We start from the raw sequence: 20436 nt of genomic DNA, 5'->3' as shown, positions 1-20436 counted from the left end.
ACAGTTACATTGGGGGTTAGGGCTTCAATGTATGACTTTGGTAGGGGGACACAATTCTGTCAACAACAAAACCTAAAGCAGCCCTAAGCAACCCATAAATGAATGGGTAAGGCTGTATTCTAATAAAACCCTATTTTTAAAATATTTTATTTCTTTATTTTAGAGGAGAGAGAGTGAGCAGAGGTAAGGGCAGAGAAAAAAGGGAAAGAATCTCAAGCAGACTCCTTGCTGAGTGAAAAGCCCAACATGAGGCTCAACCTCAGGTTCATGAGATCTTGACCTGAGCCAAAACCAAGAGTCGGGTGCTTAACCAACTTTGCCACCCAGTTGCCCCCTAATAAAGCCTTATTTACAGGAATAAGTAGCAAGCTGATTTGATAAAAGGACTTCATATCTTATCTAGATATGCACTCGATTTGTACAAAGATGAACATTATATCAAATCTAGATATACAAAGATGAACATTATATCAAAAACAAATGACATACTATACCTTGGCTAATTGAATTTAAATTAAAAAATAAAAACTACCGTATGATAGTTTTATCATATATGGGATATATATATATCATATTTGGGATATATGCCCCCAAAATACAAAAACAGTGATTCAAATGGATACGTGTACCCTATGTTTACTTTTTAATTGTTTTTTAAGGATTTTATTTATTTATTTGACAGAGAGAGTGAGAGACCACAAACAGAGGGAACAGCAGAGGGAGAGGGAGAAATAGGCTCCCCGCCAAGCAGGGAGCCTGATGTGAGGATGGATCCCAGGACCCCGGGATCATGACCTGTACTGAAGGCAGACACTTAACCATTTGAGCCACCCAGGCGCCCCACCCCTATGTTTATTGCAGCATTATCTACAACAACCAAATTAGGAAGCAGCCCAAGTGTCCAGGAAAAAAAAAAAAAAAGATGACTAAGCTATAAATGTGACAAAATTTATTTGAAATCCTATTCTTCAGGCACTCACTCTTGGCTCTAGTGGCTCTTGAGCCTCAGTGGGAAAAGTATATAGCATGTGGGGCAGATTCACAGTCAGATGCTTTGCCCCATTGACCAGCTGCATATTCTGACTTTAGCCTTCCTTTGAGAGGAGCCTAATTTATCAAAAGCAACTAAGAGATGAATGATAGTAAATACGTCCTGAACAGTTTTTATTTCATTGCCCTTTTATTTCTTATAGAATAAGATACAAAGCTTTAGTTTAAATTGCAGTTGGTTCAATGTATGTAACTGAGACAATCTATATTATTCCATTCATGCATGCATTCATTCAAATACATATTTTTTAACAGTTTATGTGTGTAAGACAGAGTTATAATTGCTAGGGATACAGATAATATTAAGACAGACATGTATTGCAGAGCACTGGGTGTGGTGCATAAACAATGAATCTTGGGACACTGAAAAAATAAAATTAAATTAAAAATAAAAGAAATAGAAAAAAAAACGACAGATAAAATCTTGACTTTGCTGACAAAATATGGCTCATGCTGACAATATATGGCTCTTGCCAAAATTATAGCACTATTAAAGAAGGCCCATAAATCCTTGGTGATGCCTCTTTCATAAGACTCCACTCATTTCTCTTTTTTTTCTTCACTCATTTCTATTCATATCTGCTCTTTGGGAGGTCCCTACAATCATGTACCTAACCTGAGTGAATGGATTTTCCTGGTTGCTTCTCTATTCTATGCAATAGGTGTGGACCTGCCTAAGTCTAGCAAGTCAGTAAGACCTATGAGGACTTGGGGCTTATAAGGAAAAGTGTGCCTTCATTTGGGGTGAAAAGCTATTTGGATAGACAAAGAAGGAGAAGTAGCAAAATCAGCCTCAGTGCTTCTTCTCACCATGAGAGTTAGGTCCTCTTGTATCACTCGTTTCCTGATTTGGCATTCTGGTGGGTTCATGCACTACTTCTGGTTTCAGTGACAACCTGGGGCCATGCTGGTGGAGAAGGGTCCTAAGACCGGCTTATTAGGATGTGATGGCAACTCTTACAGGGAAGGCCTGGCCAACTCTGTTACTAGGAAATTTCTGAGAGGATGGTGCTGTGAATGATCTGGTGAGTGGCTCCCTATAGGTGGTTCCAGTGCACTATGACAGGAGACTGTTAACCCATCAGGCATTCACTGGACACTACCTTGGCATCTGGCCTCTATATAGGTATGGGAGGAGTGGGTGGATGGGACACAGGGATAAAGACATTGGGATATAATGGGTCAATGAAGAGCTGTGTTTACATCTTACCTTCACTGTATCAGTTACAAGCATTTTTATTATTATTATCATTATCATTATGTTCAGTTAGCCAGCATATAGTACATCATTAGTTTTTTATGTAGTGTTCAATGATTCATTAGTTGCATATAACACCCAGTGCTCATCATAACATGCCCTCCTTAATAACCATCACCCAGTTTCAGCATTCCCCCTTCCCCCTCCCTTTTGTAACCCTCAGTTTGTTTCCCAGGGTCCAGAGTCTCTCATGGTTTGTCTCCCTCTCTGGTTTCTTTCCATTCAGTTTTCCCTCCCTTCCCCTATGGTCCTCTGTGCTATTCCTTATATTCCACATATGAGTGAGACAGTATGATAATTGTCTTTCTCTGTTTGACTTATTTCACTTAGCATAATCCCTTTCAGTTCCATCCACGTCAGTGCAAATGGTAGGTAGCTACATATTTTTAAGCAAATCACTCTTTCAGGTTTTACAGACCCTGTGCTCCAGGCTATTGACTATGGCCTCTTCTAGACCATTTATCTCCAGAGAAAATCGAAGCTTGGGCACCTCTAAACTTGGCCCAGTGGCCAGCAGTTCGTTGGTGGCAGACTGAGGACTAGAGCCAGGATGAATCCCATCCCAGCAGTACGTCAGCTCTTCACCAACCCCCACAAGCAATAATAGACCCCCCAACCCTATAATGCACATCTTTCCACAGGTTCCCCTTCAAGACCTCTACCCTCCTCTCTCCTCTTTGCAGCCTGTCCAGATTTTGCCTGCATTCGCAGTCCACCCAAGACCCATTTCCTCCAGGATGTTTTCTGCAGCTGCTAGGCCTGCCTCTGAGACCCATTAGGTGCTACATTTCTTGCCTTCATTCTCAGTGTCTGGATATCCGTGTCCTACATTGCTCCCAGAGTGATGTTTTTTACCCAGAAATATGTTGATTTACTTTCTTATTTAAAGGTGGTGTCTTGTAGATTAAATCCAGAGCCCTGAACATGGGGTACATAACCCTTTGCATCCTGGCTCCTGCCTAATAAGGTTGGGCGTTATTATCACTTTTTTTCTAGCTATTCCCAGTGAATGTTCCAACTGTGCTAAATGACTCAGCTTCATACCATATTTCCTCTTACAACTTCATCCTTAACACCAAACATCCCCTTTCTACCTGCTGAACTTCTACTCTTCTTTCAGATTTAGCTTCTCCTCTCTGCCTTGGCTTACTTACCTGGGAGGTCCCACCAGACTTTTGCATTCAACAATATAGTACTTAGCACTTGGCCATATAATTGCCTTCTTATTTGCTTCAACTTCTGCCTGACCTCTCTATGGGCTAGCACAGAGTCTTTTATTTTTATATTGTCATTACCTAGCATAGAATTTAGCATAGAGTAGGTGTCCAACAAATAAATATTTGGATAAATTTTTGAATTATGGAGATGAACATATTCTACCTGATTATAAACTGTCCTGCACTGATTTTTAATAATTCATCTTGTTCCAGCCTTAACATACTTCAGGTGTAACTGGTCTTACAGCCTGGCACAGTGCTGGGAACAGAACATGGCCTCGGGAGCTATAGTGTTCAATTGAGCTGAGCTGTGAGCTCCATGCCAGTCAGTGTACCCTCAGCAGGGTGGGGAGACATAATCTCTTCCCTGCTTTACCTCCGGGACTCAGTCCCACAGAACCAGAGGGTGGAGTTCAGGAAGAAAAGCCTGTACTTCCGCCTTTATCCTCAGGTTTTGTGGCCCCACCTGGTGAATCAGCCCAACCAGAATGGGCCTAGTTAGTGAAGCACATGCTGACATTGCAAATACCCAGAGGTCCTTTCTAAACTTCATGAAGCCTCCCTCCCTGCCCAGTCCAGGCATGTTCCCTAGTTCTCTGCAGAAGGTGCTCTGCTGGCAAAGGCTACCACCTTGGTTTACTTGTGTTCCAATACAGTTGGGCCTAACAGGTAAGAAGGGCCACAAGTACTTCTAAGAGGGGAGACTAGTCTTGTGTCTAGGAAGAGATTTTTTGATGAGATTTAGATGGGAGAGAAAATTTATAGTTTAGGTGATCCTGTTACTATTCTCAGAATCCTATAGCCTTCCCTGCCATGCCCCGCCTTGCCTGGGTACAGAGGATATGCCAACGCACAGGCTGCTGAGGTCATGGCGGGGCACAAACAGACCCTGTAAGAGTACACCTGATCATTGGATATAGTTCCAGAATTTTAAACTGTGTGTTACAAGCTGGGTATACGTGTTAATTTGCTATGGATGTGAGTGTTTTTTGTAAAAGCTGTTTATTTTATTTTATTTTTTTTGTAAAAGCTGTTTATTAAACTAAACTGAACTTGGTTATGCAGAAACACAAAAATTACCATAATGATGTTATCTACATGCTTATTCATGCTCTTTATTTCATCCACTGCCCACCCAGAATGGTTGCTTGATTTCTACACGTACAGTGTCAGGAAAGGCTTATTCACTCCAGATATGATCCCTGAAGAAGTGAGATTTGAGATATTATAAGGAAGACAAAGGACTGTTAATGAATTTTGAACCACTGAATTGCAAACTAAATCCAGGAGTGGCTTTCAGTTCTTTTTCATTAAAAAACCACTGAGGAACCACTGCAGAGGAAATAGGAGGACAGTGTGGTGAGCAATGTGGTCCTGTCTCCAGAGGTCACTTCTGAGGGCAGGACTCAGGGTCCTAGGCTGGAGAAGGAATTGTACACTCATTTCATATCCTTCTGATCCATTGCTTTGCTTGTACAATGAACCATCTATTGCCTTGCTAATTTTTAGAAATAAAAACTTTTTTATTAACATATAATATATTATTTGCCCCAGTGGTACAGGTCTGTGAATCATCAGGCTTAAACACTTCACAGCTCTCATACCCTCCCCAATGTTCATAACCCAACTACCCTCTCCATACCTGACCTCCGGCAACCCTCAGTTTGTTTTGTGAGATTAAGAGTCTCATATGGTTTGTCTCCCTCCTGATCCCATCTTGTTTCATTGTTTTCCTTACCTACCTCTCAAACCCCCCACTTTGCCTCTCAAATTCCTCATATCAAGGAGAACATATTATAATTATATTTCTCTGATTGACTTATTTCACTCAGCATAATACCCTTTAGTTCCATCCACGTCATTGCGAATGCCAAGATTTCGTTTCTTTTGATTGCTGCACAGTATTCCATTATATATATATAGTGTATATATATATATACATATATATACACATATACGTATTCCATTATATATATAGTATATATATATATATATATATATATATATACACTGTGCAGCAATCTATCTATATAGATATATATATATATATATATATATATATATACATACACACATATATACATATACCACATCTTTATCTATTCATCTGTTGATGGACATCTAGGTTCTTTCCATAGTTTGGCTATTGTGAATATTGCTGCTATAAACATTCAGGTGCACATGCCCCTTCAGATCACTGCATTTGTATCTTTAGGGTAAATACCAAGTAGTGTGATAGCTGGATCATAGGTAGCTCTATTTTCAACTTTTTGAGGAACCGCTATGCTGTTTTTTTTTTTTTTAAGATTTTATTTATTTGTCAGAGAGAGAGGGAGAGAGAGCGAGCACAGGCAGACAGAATGGCAGGCGAGGCAGAGGGAGAAGCAGGCTCTCCGCCGAGCAAGGAGCCCGATGTGGGAAATCGATCCCAGGATGCTGGGGTCATGACCTGAGCCGAAGGCAGCTGCTTAACCAACTGAGCCATCCAGGCGTCCCTCTATGCTGTTTTTCATAGTGGTTGAACCAGCTTGCATTCCCATCAACAGTATAGGAGGGTTCCCCTCTCTCCACATCCTCACCAGCATCTGTTGTTTCCTGACTTGTTAATTTTAGCCATTCTGACTAGTGTGAGGTGGTATCTCATTGTGGTTTTGATTTGAATTTCCGTGATGTGGAGCACTTTTTCAAGTGTTTGTTGGCCATCTGGATGTCTTCTTTGCAGAAATGTCTGTTCATGTCCTCTGCCGATTTCTTGATTGGATTATTTGTTCTTTGGGTGTTGAGTTTGGTAAGTCTTTTATAGATTTTGGATACTAGATATGACATTTGCAAATATGTTCGCCCATTCTGTCAATTGTCTTTTGGTTTTTTTGACTGTTTCCTTTGCTGTGCAAAAGCTTTTGATCTTAATAAAGTAAAATAGTTCATTTTTATCCTTGCTTCCCTTGTCTTTGGTGATGTTTCTAGGAAGAAGTTGCTGTGGGTGAGGTCAAAGAGGTTGCTGCCTGTGTTCTCCTCAAGGATTTTGATGGATTCCTTTCTCACATTGAGGTCTTTCATCCATTTTGAGTCTCTTTTTGTGTGTGCTGTAAGGAAATGGTCCAGTTTCATTTTTCTGCATATGGCTGTCCAATTTTCCCAACACCATTTGTTGAAGAGGCTGTCTTTTTTCCATTGGACATTCTTTCCTGCTTTGTCGAAGATGAGTTGACCATAGAGTTGAGGGTCTATTTCTGGGCTCTCTATTCTGTTCCATTGATCTATGTGTCTGTTTTTCTGCCAGTACCATACTGTCTTGATGATGACAGCTTTGTAATAGAGCTTGAAGTCCGGAATTGTGATGCCACTAACTTTGGCTTTCTTTTTCAATATTCCTTTGGCTATTCAAGGTCTTTTTTGGTTCCATATAAATTTTAGGATTATTTGTTCCATTTCGTTGAAAAAAATGGATGGTATTTTGTTAGGGATTGCATTAAATGTGTAGATTGCTTTAGGTAGCATAGACATTTTCCCAATGTTTGTTCTTCCAATCCATGAGCATGGAGCATTTTTTTTCTTTCTTTCTTTTTTTTTTTTTTTTTTTTTTTGTGTGTCTTCCTCAATTTCTTTCATGAATACATTATAGTTTTCTGAGTACAGATTCTTTGCCTCTTTGGTTAGGTTTATTCCTAAGTGTCTTATGGTTTTAGGTGCAATTGTCAAAGGGATCAATTCCTTAATTTCTCTTTCTTCTGTCTTGTTGTTAGTGTGTAGAAATGCAACTGATTTCTGTTCATTGATTTTATATCCTGACACTTCACCAAATTCCTGTATAAGTTCTAGCAGATTTGGAGTGGAGTCTTTTGGGTTTTCCACATAAAGTATCATATCATCTGCAAAGAGTGATAGGATATAAACACTTTTTTTTTAGAGGGGAAGAAATGGTGGGAATCCTTGACAGTTTCATCCAGTCCGCTTTTGCTGCTGCTTCCTATCCTGTGGCTCCCTGCATGGACTCCCCTGTTCCATGGTGTCAAGTTAGCCAGTTCAGATCCTCCTATGCAGACTAACCTCAGTCTCTATGTATGGAATTGTTCAAGGTACGTTCCCCTTCCATTAGTTTCCTCTGTGGTTCTTTCCGTGGCTATCTTAGAGATTACCACATGGATTTTTAAATTAGCTTTATTGAGGTATAATTTGTGTATAATAGAATTCACCACTTTTAATAATGAGTTTTGACAAATGTATACTATTGTGTATTTATCCCTACAATCATCATATAGAACCTTTCTATTCCCTAAAAAGGTTTCCCTCTGCCCTTACCTAATAAATTCCCTTCCCCGTGCTGCCAACAAACATGAGCATGTTTCCTGCTACTTCATGTGTACCTTTTAGAGTCTCACATAGACGAAATGGTAACATGGTAGCCTTTTGTGTCTGGCTTTTTTCACTTAGTAGAATGCTTTTGAGATTCAACCACGTTGTTCTGAGTGTAAGAAGTCTATTATCTTATTGTGGCTGAGTAGGTTCCGTGATGTCACTGTGTCATTAGCATGAACCAGTTGGTGAACAATTAGATTGTTGATGAATACGTCTGCTGGAACATTTGCTTACAAATGTTTGTATGGACATGTGCTTCACTTTTTTTCAGTAAGAACATAGGAGTAGAGGAACACCTGGGTGGCTCAGTCAGTTAAGCTCTGCCTTCGGCTTGGGTCTTGATCTCAAGGTCCTGGGATCGAGTACTGCATTAAGCTCACTGCTCAGCAAGGGAATCTGCTTCTCCTTCTTCTTATGCCTCTCCCCCCACTCATATACACACACACTCTCTCTCTCTCTCTTAAAAAAATAAAATCTTAAAAAAAAACAACAACATAGGAGTAGAATCTCCAGTTGCATGGTAAGTGTGTGGTAACTTTATAAGATACTGCCAAGCTCTTTCCCAGTGGCTATATGGTTTTATACTCCTACCAGCAGTGTGGGACAGCTATAGATTTTTTTTTTATTTCTTTTCAGCGTAACAGTATTCATTGTTTTTGCACCACACCCAGTGCTCCATGCAATACGTGCCCTCCCTAATACACACCACATGGTTATCCCAATCTCCCACCCCCTGCCCCTTCAAAACCCTCAGGTTGTTTTTCAGAGTCCATAGTCTCTCATGGTTCACCTCCCCTTCCAATTTCCCTCAACTCCCTTCTCTTCTCCATCTCATGTCCTCCATGTTATTTGTTATGCTCCACAAATAAGTGAAACCATATGATAATTGACTCTCTCTGCTTGACTTATTTCACTCAGCATAATCTCTTCCAGTCCCGTCCATGTTGCTGCAAAAGTTGGGTATTCATCCTTTCTGATGGAGGCGTAAGACTCCATAGTGTATATGGACCACATCTTCCTTATCCATTCGTCCATTGAAGGGCATCTTGGTTCCTTCCACAGTTTGGTGACCGTGGCCATTGCTGCTATGAACATTGGGGTACAGATGGCCCTTCTTTTCACGACATCTGTATCTTTGGGGGAAATACCCAGTAGTGCAATTGCAGGGTCATAGGGAAGCTCTATTTTTAATTTCTTGAGGAATCTCCACACTGTTCTCCAAAGTGGCTGCACCAACTTGCATTCCCACCAACAGTGGAAGAGGGTTCCCCTTTCTCCACATCCCCTCCAACACATGTTGTGTCCTGTCTTGCTAATTTTGGCCATTCTGACTGGTGTAAGGTGGTATCTCGATGTGGTTTTAATTTGAATCTCCCTGATGGCTAGTGATGATGAACATTTTCTCATATGCCTGATAGCCATTGATAGCCAGTGTCTGTTCATGTCTTCTGCCCACTTTTTGACATGATTATCTGTTTTGTGTGTGTTGAGTTTGAGAAGTTCTTTATAGATCCTGGATATCAGCCTTTTGTCTGTACTGTTATTTACAAATATCTTCTCCCATTCCGTGGGTTGCCTCTTTGTTTTGTCGACTGTTTCCTTTGCTGTGCAGAAGCTTTTGATCTTGATGAAGTCCCAAAAGTTCATTTTCACTTTTGTTTCCTTTGCCTTTGGAGACATATCTTGAAAGAAGTTGCTGTGAATGATATCAAAGAGGTTACTGCCTATGTTCTCCTCTAGGATTCTGATGGTTTCCTGTCTCATGTTAAGGTCTTTTATCCATTTCGAGTTTATCTTTGTGTATGGTGTAAGAGAATGGTCGAGTTTCATTCTTCTACATATAGCTGTCCAGTTTTCCCAGCACCATTTATTGAAGAGACTGTCTTTTTTCCACTGTATATTTTTCCTGTTTTGTCAAAGATTATTTGCCCATAGAGTTGAGGGTCCATATATGGGCTCTCTACTCTGTTCCGCTGGTCTATGTGTCTGTTTTTATGCCAGTACCATGATGTCTTGGTGATCACAGCTTTGTAGTAAAGCTTGAAATAAGGTACCATGATGCCCCCAGTTTTATTTTTGTTTTTCAACATTTCCTTAGCGATTCGGGGTCTCTTCTGATTCCATACAAATTTTTGGATTATTTGCTCCAGCTCTTTGAAAAATACCGGTGGAATTTTGATCGGAATGGCATTAAAAGTATAGATTGCTCTAGGCAGTATAGACATTTTAACAAGGTTTATTCTTCCCATCCAAAAGCATGGAATGGTCTTCCATCTTTTTGTGTCTTCTTCAATTTCTTTCATGAGTGTTCTGTAGTTCCTCGAGTACAGATCTTTTACCTCTTGGGTTAGGTTTATTCCCAGGTATCTTATGGTTCTTGCTGCTATAGTAAATGAAATCAATTCTCTAATTTCCCTTTGTGAATTTTCATTGTTAGTGTATAAGAAAGCCACTGATTTTTGTACATTAACTTTGTATCCTGCCACGTTGTTGAATTGTTGTATGAGTTCTAGTAGTTTGGGGGTAGAATCTTTTGGGTTTTCCATATAAAGAATGATGTCATCTGCTAAGAGAGAGAGTTTGACTTCTTCACTGCCAATTTGGATACCTTTTATTTCTCTTTGTTGTCTGATTGCTGTTGCTAGGACTTCTAATACTATGTTGAACAAGAGTGGTGGGAGTGGGTATCCTTGTCATGTTCCTGATCTCAACGGGAAGGCTGCAAGCTTTTTCCCATTGAGGATGATATTTTCTGTGTGTCTTTCATAGATAGATTTTATGAAGTTGAGGAATGTTCCCTCTATCCTTATACTTTGAAGCATTTTAATCAGGAACGGATGCTGGATATTATTTGGATAAACAAATGCTTTTTCTGTGTCAATTGAGAGGACCATGTGGTTTTTCTCTCTTCTCTTATTAATTTGTTCTATCACATTGATTGATTTGTGAATGTTGAACCATCCTTGTAACCCAGGGATGAATCCCACCTGGTCATGGTGGATAATCTTTTTAATGTGCTGTTGGATCCTGTTTGCTAGGATCTTGTTGAGAATCTCAGCATCCATATTCATCAGGAATATTGGTCTGAAATTCTCCTTCTTGGTAGGGTCTTTGCCTGGTTTGGGGATCAGGGTAATGGTGGCTTCATAGAATGAGTCTGGAAGTTTTCCTTCTGCTTCAATTTTTTGAAACAGCTTCAGGAGAATAGGTGTTATTTCTTCTTTGAAAGTTTGGTATAATTTCCAGGGAATCCGTCATGTCCTGGGCTCTATTTTTGGGGAGGTTTTTGATCACTGCTTCAATCTCGTTACTAGATATCGGTCTATTCAGGTTGTCAATTTCTTTCTGGTTCAATTTTGGGAGTTTATAGTTTTCCAGGAATGTATCCATTTCATCTAGGTTGCTTAGCTTATTGATATATAACTGTTGATAATAACTTCTGATAATTGTTTCTACTTCCTTGGTGTTAGTTGTGATCTCTCCCTTTTCATTCATAATTTTATTAATTTGGGCTTTCTCTCTTTTCTTTTGGATTAGAGTGGCCAATGGCTTATCGATCTTATTGATTCTTTCAAAAAACCAGCTTCTAGTTTCATTGATATGTTCTACTGTATCTCTGGTTACTAACTCATTGATCTCTGCTCTAATCTTGATTATTTCCCTTCTTATGTGTGGAGTTGGTTTGTTGTTGATTCTCCAGTTCCTTAAGGTGTAGAGACAGCTGGTGTATTCTGGATTTTTCCATTTTTTTGAGGTATGCTTGGATGGCTATGTATTTCCCCCTTAGGACTGCCTTTGCTATATCCCATATGTTTTGGATGGAAGTGTCTTCATTCTCGTAGGTTTCCATAAATTGTTGAAGTTCTTCTTTCATCTCCTGGTTGATCCAAGCATTCTTAAGTAAGACAGTCTTTAGCTTCCAGGTGTTTGAGTTGCTCCCGAACTTTTCCTTGTGATTGAGCTCCAGTTTCAAAGCATTGTGATCTGAGAATATGCAGGGAATATTCTCAGTCTTTTGGTATCGGTTGAGTCCTGATTTGTAACCCAGTATGTGGTCTATTCTTGAGAAGGTTCCATGTGCACTTTAGAAGAATGAGTATTCCGTTGTTTTAGGGTGGAATGTTCTGTATATATCTATGAGGTTCATCTGGTCCAATGTGTCATTTAGTGCTCTTGTTTCTTTATTGATTTTCTGCTTCGATAATCTGTCTATTTCTGAGAGAGGTGTGTTAAGATCTCCTACTATTACTGAATTCATATCAATATGACTCTTTATCTTGATTAACAGTTTTCTTATGTAATTGGCTGCTCCCATATCGGGGGCACAGATATTTACAATTGTTAGATTATCTTGGTGTATAGTCCCTTTAAGAATTATGTAGTGTGTTTCTGTATCTCTGACTACAATCTTTAGTTTAAAATCTAATTTATCTGATATGAGAATCACTACCCTGGCCTTCTTTTGAGGCCCATTGGCATAAAAGATGCTTCTCCATCCCTTCACTTTCAGTCTGGGTGCATCCTTAAGTTCAAAATGGGTCTCTTGTAGAAAACATATGGATGGGTCCTGTCGTTTTATCCAATCTGCATCCCTGTGTCACTGTATGGGTACATTTAGGCCATTCACATTGAGAGTGATTATTGATAGATATATTTTTTGACATCGTGTTACCTTTGAAGTCTTTTTTTTTGATAGATTGTCTCTATATTTCTGTTCAATGCTATTCTTAGGATTTTTCCCCTTTTATAGAACCCCCCTTAATATTTCCTGCAGTGTTGGCTTGGTGGTTGCATACTCTTTTAAGCTTTGCCAGTCTTGGAAACTCTTTATCTCTCCATCCATTTTGAATGTCAGTCTTGCTGGATATAGTATTCTTGGCTGCATGTTCTTCTCATTTAGTGCCCTGAATATATTTTGCCAGCCCTTTCTGGCTTGCCAGGTTTCTGCGGACAGGACTGATGGGCTTTCCTCTGTAAGTAAGGTGCTTCTTTGTCCTAGCAGCTTTCAAGAGATTGTATCTACAATTATGATTCCTCAATTTGACTCTCAGGTACCTTGATTTTTTTTGGAATCTATAATCTTGGGTGGAAACCGTTCAGCCTCTAGTACATGAACGCTGGTTCCATTTGCGAGATTGGGAAAATTTTCATGGAGAACTTGTTCCACTATATCTTCTAGACTTCTTTCTTTCTCCTCCCCTTCAGGGATTCCAATAATTCTGACATTGGAACGTTTCATGGCATCATTTATTTCCCTGATTCTGTTTTTGTAGCTTCTAAGCTGTTTGTTCCAGGCTTCCTCCTTATCCTTTCTCTCTATCTGTTGTCCTCCAGATCACTAATTCTATCTTCTGTCTCAATTACCCTAGCTTTGAGAGAATTTAGCTTAGATTGGAACTCATTGAGAGCATTGTGAACATCATCCCTGGTGGCTTTCAGCTCTGCCCTAACATTGTGAACATCATCCCTGCTGGCTTTCAGTTCTGCCCTAATCAATTCCGTTTGGTCATCCATGGCTTTCTCCAACCTAGCTATTGCCTGGATAATTGTTAGCCTGAATTTTCTTTCCGACATATTGTCTATGTTGATAGCCATTAGCTCCCTTGCAGAAGGCCCATCCTCTGTATTTTTCTTCTGTTGGGCATTCCTCCTCCTAGTCATTTTGGTCAGAGATGACTGAACGGATGTAGCTGGATGTGTCGACCGTGGTGCAGTCAAGGTGCACCCTGGAACGCTTCTGAGCAATCAGGATTCCCCACCCAAATGAGAGAAAATAGAAAAGAAAAAGAAAAAAAAAGTGAGAGGGAGAGACAGGAAAAAAAGGGAAGATAAAAGAGAAGGTTCAGCCAAAATGGGCCCCAAGGTAAGATTTATGGAGTATACAAACAAAAACAGACAAACAAAAAGACTGATAAAAGTATATGACAAGAGAAAAAAAAATATATATATATAAGCAAATAAAGGAAGAACCTCTTCAAAAAGATCCCCAAGTATAAGATTTATATACTATCAGGACAAACACAAAAACACAGAAACACTGGCCCCAGAAAAAGATGGGAGAGTGGTTATAAATTCTCAGTGTGGGCGAGGAAGGTTGTTTTGATTCTTCCTGGATGTATCTTGATATCTTTGTTAAAGGACTCAACTTTCCTAACATAAAGGGGGATTAAGAATTGGTTTACCTATAGGGGTAGCATTGATTGGGGAAAGGGGATTACCTTGAAGTTTAACTCTATATGAATATTAGAAAATAAAAATAAAAAAGGAATAAACTAGACTAAACTAAACAAATTTTAAAAAATTAATAAAATAGAAATGCAAAAGAAAAACACAGGTGTATGTATCAAAAAGTCAAGTTAGAAGGTTATGATGGGATTTGATGTACTGGACATCTCACTGTGATGGTAAATAGGTTAAAAAATTATCTATATAAAAAAAATGAACCAGAATAGTGGGAACAAGTTAAAAATAAAAGTTGTCCTATGAAGTAGTGGTGGTTGTTCTCTTATAGTCTTTTTTTTTTTTTCTTTACTGGTTGGTTTTCTGGGGAAGGGGCCCGCCATGTGGGTTTTCCGTCAATGATGTTCCCTGAGTTATGTCCTCCTGCCCCCCTCAGCGGGGGTGGGCTCTGTGGAAACTGGTTTTTTCAGGCTTTTCTTCTCTGGAGGTTTTTATGTTTGTTCACATTTTTTTCTCTTGCCTTGACCGCTTTTGATGGTTTTTGTGGGTTTAGAGGAAAGCAAACTACACCCTGACCTTCCTCTCAGAGAAGCCTCAGTCTGGTCCCCTGTGGGTGCTGCAGAGCCCATATAAATTCCCCCTTGGCTGCTGGCAGAGCAGGTTCTGAGTCGCAGTCCCTGGGGACACGGGATCTTCTGCTTGTACCCAAAACCACGACAGCGGTGGCTCTCTGTGCAGCTCCAGACCACCAGAGAGCTTCCAAGCAGCGATAGCACACTGAGATTTTCCCGCTGGCCCGGGCTGGGAGTGCCTGGTCTTTCTGGGTCTAAGAGCGCTGGCTTGTTCACACCTCTCTCAGGGGAGGGTGTGGGGCATGTGCTCGTCTCAGGCTCTGATAGCAGGGTGTGGGTCTAGAGCACCAGGCTGGGCCTTCAGGCACCTCTCTCAGGGGAGGGTGAGTGGCGTGTGCGTCTCAGGTTCTGATAACACGGCTCGGCGTTCTGCCATCTGGCAAGGCTCCCAGCCCCTCACAGGAGCCGGACCCCACGCGTTCTCAGGTGTGCTGGCGGCCCAGGGACTAAGACCTGGTTTCTCTGCCACACTCTCTCTGGCTCAGCGACAGGGGAGGCTGTCCTGGGTCTGGGGACTTAAGCCCCTGTCCCTAGCCGCCCCGATTCCAACATCCCCCCGCCCCGTGATCCTTTGCTCTTTTTGAGTGCTTTCAACCAGTCTCCAAGTTAATGCTGGTTCCCAGACGCAGGGCAGTCTCATATTAAGGGTATTACTTTCCAATCAGTCGTCTCTGGTGGCTCTCTCCCCCTTTTGTTTATCTTCCGATATCAGTCCGAGGTTCCCAGTCTGCTTTACCTGCCCACTGGCGTCTTCTGCCCCTGTAGAGATCCAGACGTGTATAATTCTGATCTGAGGCTGATTTCATGGGTGATCAGAGTTCTTTGGTAGGTAATCAGCTCACTTTACGGTACAGGTTGAAACGGCGCCTCGTCCTACTTCCCCGCCATCTTGTCTTCCCTCAATGCAAAGCCAAGAGTTTGATTTTTTAAAAAATATTTTATTTACTTAATTTTTTGAGAATGAGAGAGAGAGAGTGAGAGAGAGCCAGCAATGGGGAAGGGCAGAGAGAGAAACAGACTCCTCACTGAGCAGGGAGCCTGATGCAAGGCTCCATCCCACGACCCTGGGATCCTAACCTGAGCCAAAGGCAGAAAATTAACAAGTTGAGTCACCCAGGTGCCCCTGTGGTTTGGTTTTTATATAGTCTTTTTTATTTGTTATTAATCTAAGGCACATAGAAATATGATAATTCATATATATATTAATAAATGACCCTTTGTTCTTTCTCTTTTTCTGGAATACTTGAAATGGTACAGTTTTATAATCTCTTGTTTTGCACAGAGCCATGTGTGCTGCTGAATAGGAGACATTGTATGTAGAGTAGACAGGGAGACCAACCCATTCATTGTATTCCAAGGAGAAACCATTCTCCTGGCAGCAACAACTCAGGAACATTATAATATATAACTAGGCAGGGCCTACAGTGCGTGGACATGTACATAAGAAGGCAACTACTATTCATTAAGCACATACTTTCAGGTACTTAATTTAACCCTTACAACAACAGCATCAGGTGAGAATGGCTATCTCATTTTGCAGATAGCAAATATGAGGCTCAGAGAGAATAATTAACTGACCCACAGTAAACACAACAGAGCCTGGAACTAGTTTTTCTTTCTGTTATACTGCTTCCACCAGTACTGGCAATTTTCATATATTTTACTATATTAATGGCGTTCATGTTCTCCACGGAAAGAGAATCAATAGTATATATAGAGATGTATATAAGAGGAGATTTATTATAGAAATTGGCTCCTGCAGTTATGGAGGCTGAGAAGTTCCATAATCTGTCATCTGCAAGATGGAGAGCAAGGGGAACCAGTGGTATAACTCATTTTGAATCCAAAGCCAGGAAATTGGAGGACTGATGGTGTAACTCCTGGTCTGGGTCCAAATAACTGAGATTGAGGAGCACTGATTCCAAGGACAGGAGAAGACAGATGTCTCAGATCTAGCATAGAGAATGAATCCCCCCCCTTTCCTCTACTTTTTGCTCTGTTAGGGTCCTCAACAGATTGGATGATACCCACCTTCATTGGTGAGGCCAGTCGTCTTTCCTCAGTCTTCCCATTCAAAAACTAATAATCTCTTCCAGAGATATTCTCACAGAGACATCTAGAGATAATGTTTTGCTGGTTATCTGGAAATCCTTTAGCCCAGTCAAGTTGACATATAAACATTTCCTTGGTGATTTGGGGTCTTTTCTGGTTCCCTACAAATTTTAGGATTGTTTGTTCCAGCACTTTGAAAAAAAATGCCATTGGTATTTTGATCAGGATGGCATTGAACATATAGCTTGCTCTGGGCAGTATAGACATTTTAACAATGTTTATTCTTCTGATCCCTGAGCATGGAACGTTTTTCCATCTTTTTAAGTCTTCTTCAATTTCTTTCATAAGTGTTCTGTAGTTTATAGAGTATAGATCCTTTACTTCTTTAGTTAGGTTTATTCCAAAGTATCTTATGATTTTTGGTGATATTGTAAATGGAATCAATTCCCTAATTTCTCTTTCTACAGTTACACTATTAGGTATAAGAAAGCAACTGATTTCTGTGCATTGATTTTGTATTGTGCCACATTACTGAATTGCTGTATGAGTTCTAGCAATTTGGGGATGGAGTCTTTTAGGTTTTCCACATAAAGTATCATGTCATCTGTGATGAGAGAGAGTTTGACTTCTTTGCCAACTTGAATACCTTTTATTTCTTTTTATTGTCTGATTGCTATTGCTAGGACTTCTAGTAACATTAGTACATTGAAGTACTAACTTCATGTTAATGTTAAATGTGAAGTTAATGTTAACTTAGTAACATTGAACATTAGTAGTGAGAGTGGGCATCCTTGTCATGTTCCTGATCTTAAGGGAAAAGCTGAGAGCTTTTCCCCATTGAGAATGATATTCACTGTGGGCTTTTCTTAGATGGCTTTTATGAAATTGAGGCATGTTCCCTCTATCCCAACACTCTGAAGAGTTTTAATCAAGAAAGGATGCTGTATTTTGTCAAATGCTTTTTCTACATCAATTGAGAGGATCATATGATTCTTGTCTCTTCTCTTATTATTGTGTTCTATCACATTGATTGATTTGCAGATGTTGAACTACTCTTGCATCCCAGGAATAAATCCCATCTGGTTGTGATGGATAATCCTCAATGTACTATTGTATATCCAATGGGAAAAAAGACAGCCTCTTCAATAAATGGTGCTGGGAAAATTGGACTGCTATATACAGAAGAATGAAACTCAGCCATTCTCTTAACACCATACACAAGATAAACTCTAAATGGATTAAAGACTCAATGTGAGACAAGAACCCATCAAAATACTATGGGAGAACATAGGCAGTAACTTCTTCGACATCAACCCCAGCAACTTCTTTTAAAACACACCTCCATGAGAGACTATGGACTCTGAAAAACAATCTGAGGGTTTTGAAGGGGTGGGGGGTGGGAGGTTGGGGGAGCCAGGTGGTAGATATTATGGAGGTTACGTATGGCATGGAGTACTGGGTGTGGTGCATAAACAATGAATTCTGTTACGCTGAAAAGAAATTAATTTAAAAAAAAAAAACATGTCTCCAAAGGCAAGGGAAACAAAAGTGAAAATGAACTTTTGGGACTTCATCAAGATAGAAAAGCTTCTGCACAACAGATGAAATAGTCAACAAAACAAAGAGGCAACCCACAGAATGGGAGAAGATATTCACAAATAACAGTACAGACAAAGGGCTGATATCCAAAATCTATAAAGAATTCCTCAAACTCAACACACACAAAAGAGATAATCATGTAAAAAAAAAAATGGGCAGAAGACATGAACAGACACTTCTCCAAAGAAGACATAAAAATGGCTAACAGACACATGAAAAAGTATTCAACATCATTAGCCATCAGGGAAATTCAAATCAAAACCACATTGAGATACCACCTTATACCAGTTAGAATGGCAAAAAATGACAAGACAGGAAACAACAAATGTTGGAGAGGATGCAAGTTGGTACAGCCACTTTGAAAAACAGTATGGAGGTTCCTCAAAAAATTAAAAATAGAGCTACCCTATGACCCAGCAATTGCACTACTCAGTATTTACTACAAAGATACAGATGTAGTGAAAAGAAGGGGCACCTGCACCCCAATGTTCATAGCAGCAATGTCCACAATAGTCAAAATGTGGAAGGAGCCGAGATGTCCTTCAATAGACAAATGGATAAAGAAGATGTGGTCCACATATACAATGGAATATTACTCATTATCATTTCTGATAAGAAATGATGAATACCCACCATTTGCATCGACATGGATGGAACTGGAGGGGATTATGCTAAGTGAAATAAGTCAACCAGAGAAAGACAATTATCATGTGGTTTCACTTATTTGTGGAACATAAGAAATAGCATGGAGTACATTAAGAGAAGGAAGGGAAAAATGAGGGGGGTGAGTGAGAGGGGGAGATGAACCATGAGAGACTATGGACTAGGGGAAACAAACAGGGTTTTAGATGGGAAGGGGTGGGAAGATGGGTTAGCCCAATGATGGGTATTAAGGAGGGCACATATTGCATGGAGCACTGGGTATAAGATGCAAACAATGAATCACAGAACACTACATCAAAAACTAATTATGTACTGTATGGTGACTAACATAGCATAATAAAATAAAGTTAAAAAAATTGACACATAAAATTAATCACCATATTAATGAAATTTTTTGAAGATTTTTTGGTCTGTTTGACAGGTGGGGGGATAGCACAAACAGGGGGAGTAACAGAGGGAGAGGGAGAAGCATGCTTCCCACTGAGCAGGAAGCCCAATGCAGGGCTTGACCCCAGGACCCTAGGATAATGACCTGAGCCAAAGCCAGACATTTAACTGACTGAGCTTCCAGGTGCCCCCACATTAATGATATCTCAAAACCAACTATCAATTACCAAATGAGCATACATTTGGCAATCAAAGAGAACTCTGGCCTCAGGGTAAAAAGGCTCACAAATGAGCCTTTGAAGTCCAAGTTAGAGACCAGAGACCATGAGGGTGTGTGTCTGTATCTAGCAACATCTGGAATCAACAGTTCCCAGCTCCATATGGATCCAAACTGATGGCCCCTCATGCCAGGGACTGTCTGCTCATTCAGTGGAATTTTAATCTTCATGGGAGTAGTGGCAGTCATCCTCCAGGGTGGTAAGAACTGAGTAAGATAGCATAGGTAAAATTCCTAGCATTTGGAAAGAATGAATTTTTGTTACCTTGTTGGCCCTGATCACCAGGATAGAGGAGGACAGAAGAATGTAGTTCCTATGAAATTTCAATGAAAGAAGGAGTATAAGACACAGTGAAGTCCAGAAATGCTAGCTCCCATCCTTTAACATTACCAAGATGGAAATATTTCTGTGGCAGTGTACTTCCAGACTGTCGTTGAACATGGTTCTGTTTTTTAACCACAGCACTCAGGAAAATGTATGTAATCTTTGCCTCTATGAAACACAGGACAAGCAGTGTTTGTATAAGTAATTGCTGGTTACTAAGTGAACCAAAGCTGCTGACTGCAAGTCTAGGAATGTTAGCCTTCTGCCACAGAAGGACTTGCTTTCATGGATGTTCGGGAGCTGAAGGGCAGGAGATCAGTGCGAGCAGGTGTGAAGGGCAGTGAACCCAGAAGGAGGAGGCAAGGACTTGAGTTGTGGCCACCCTGCAAGTTGCTTAACTTTTCCCCAGCTTCAGTTGTGTTAGTTTGAAAATAAAA

At 40.2% G+C, this 20436-nt stretch overlaps 1 protein-coding gene across 1 annotated transcript in view; it reads left to right on the top strand.

The window, feature by feature from the left end:
* ARHGEF4 (Rho guanine nucleotide exchange factor 4) overlaps window positions 1-20436 on the top strand; it is a 259748-nt gene that overhangs the window by 43006 nt on the left and 196306 nt on the right.

This window comes from Lutra lutra, chromosome 3 (genome assembly GCF_902655055.1).
Source record: "Lutra lutra chromosome 3, mLutLut1.2, whole genome shotgun sequence".
Lineage (NCBI taxonomy): Eukaryota > Metazoa > Chordata > Mammalia > Carnivora > Mustelidae > Lutra > Lutra lutra.
This window is presented reverse-complemented; position numbering and strand designations above follow the sequence as displayed.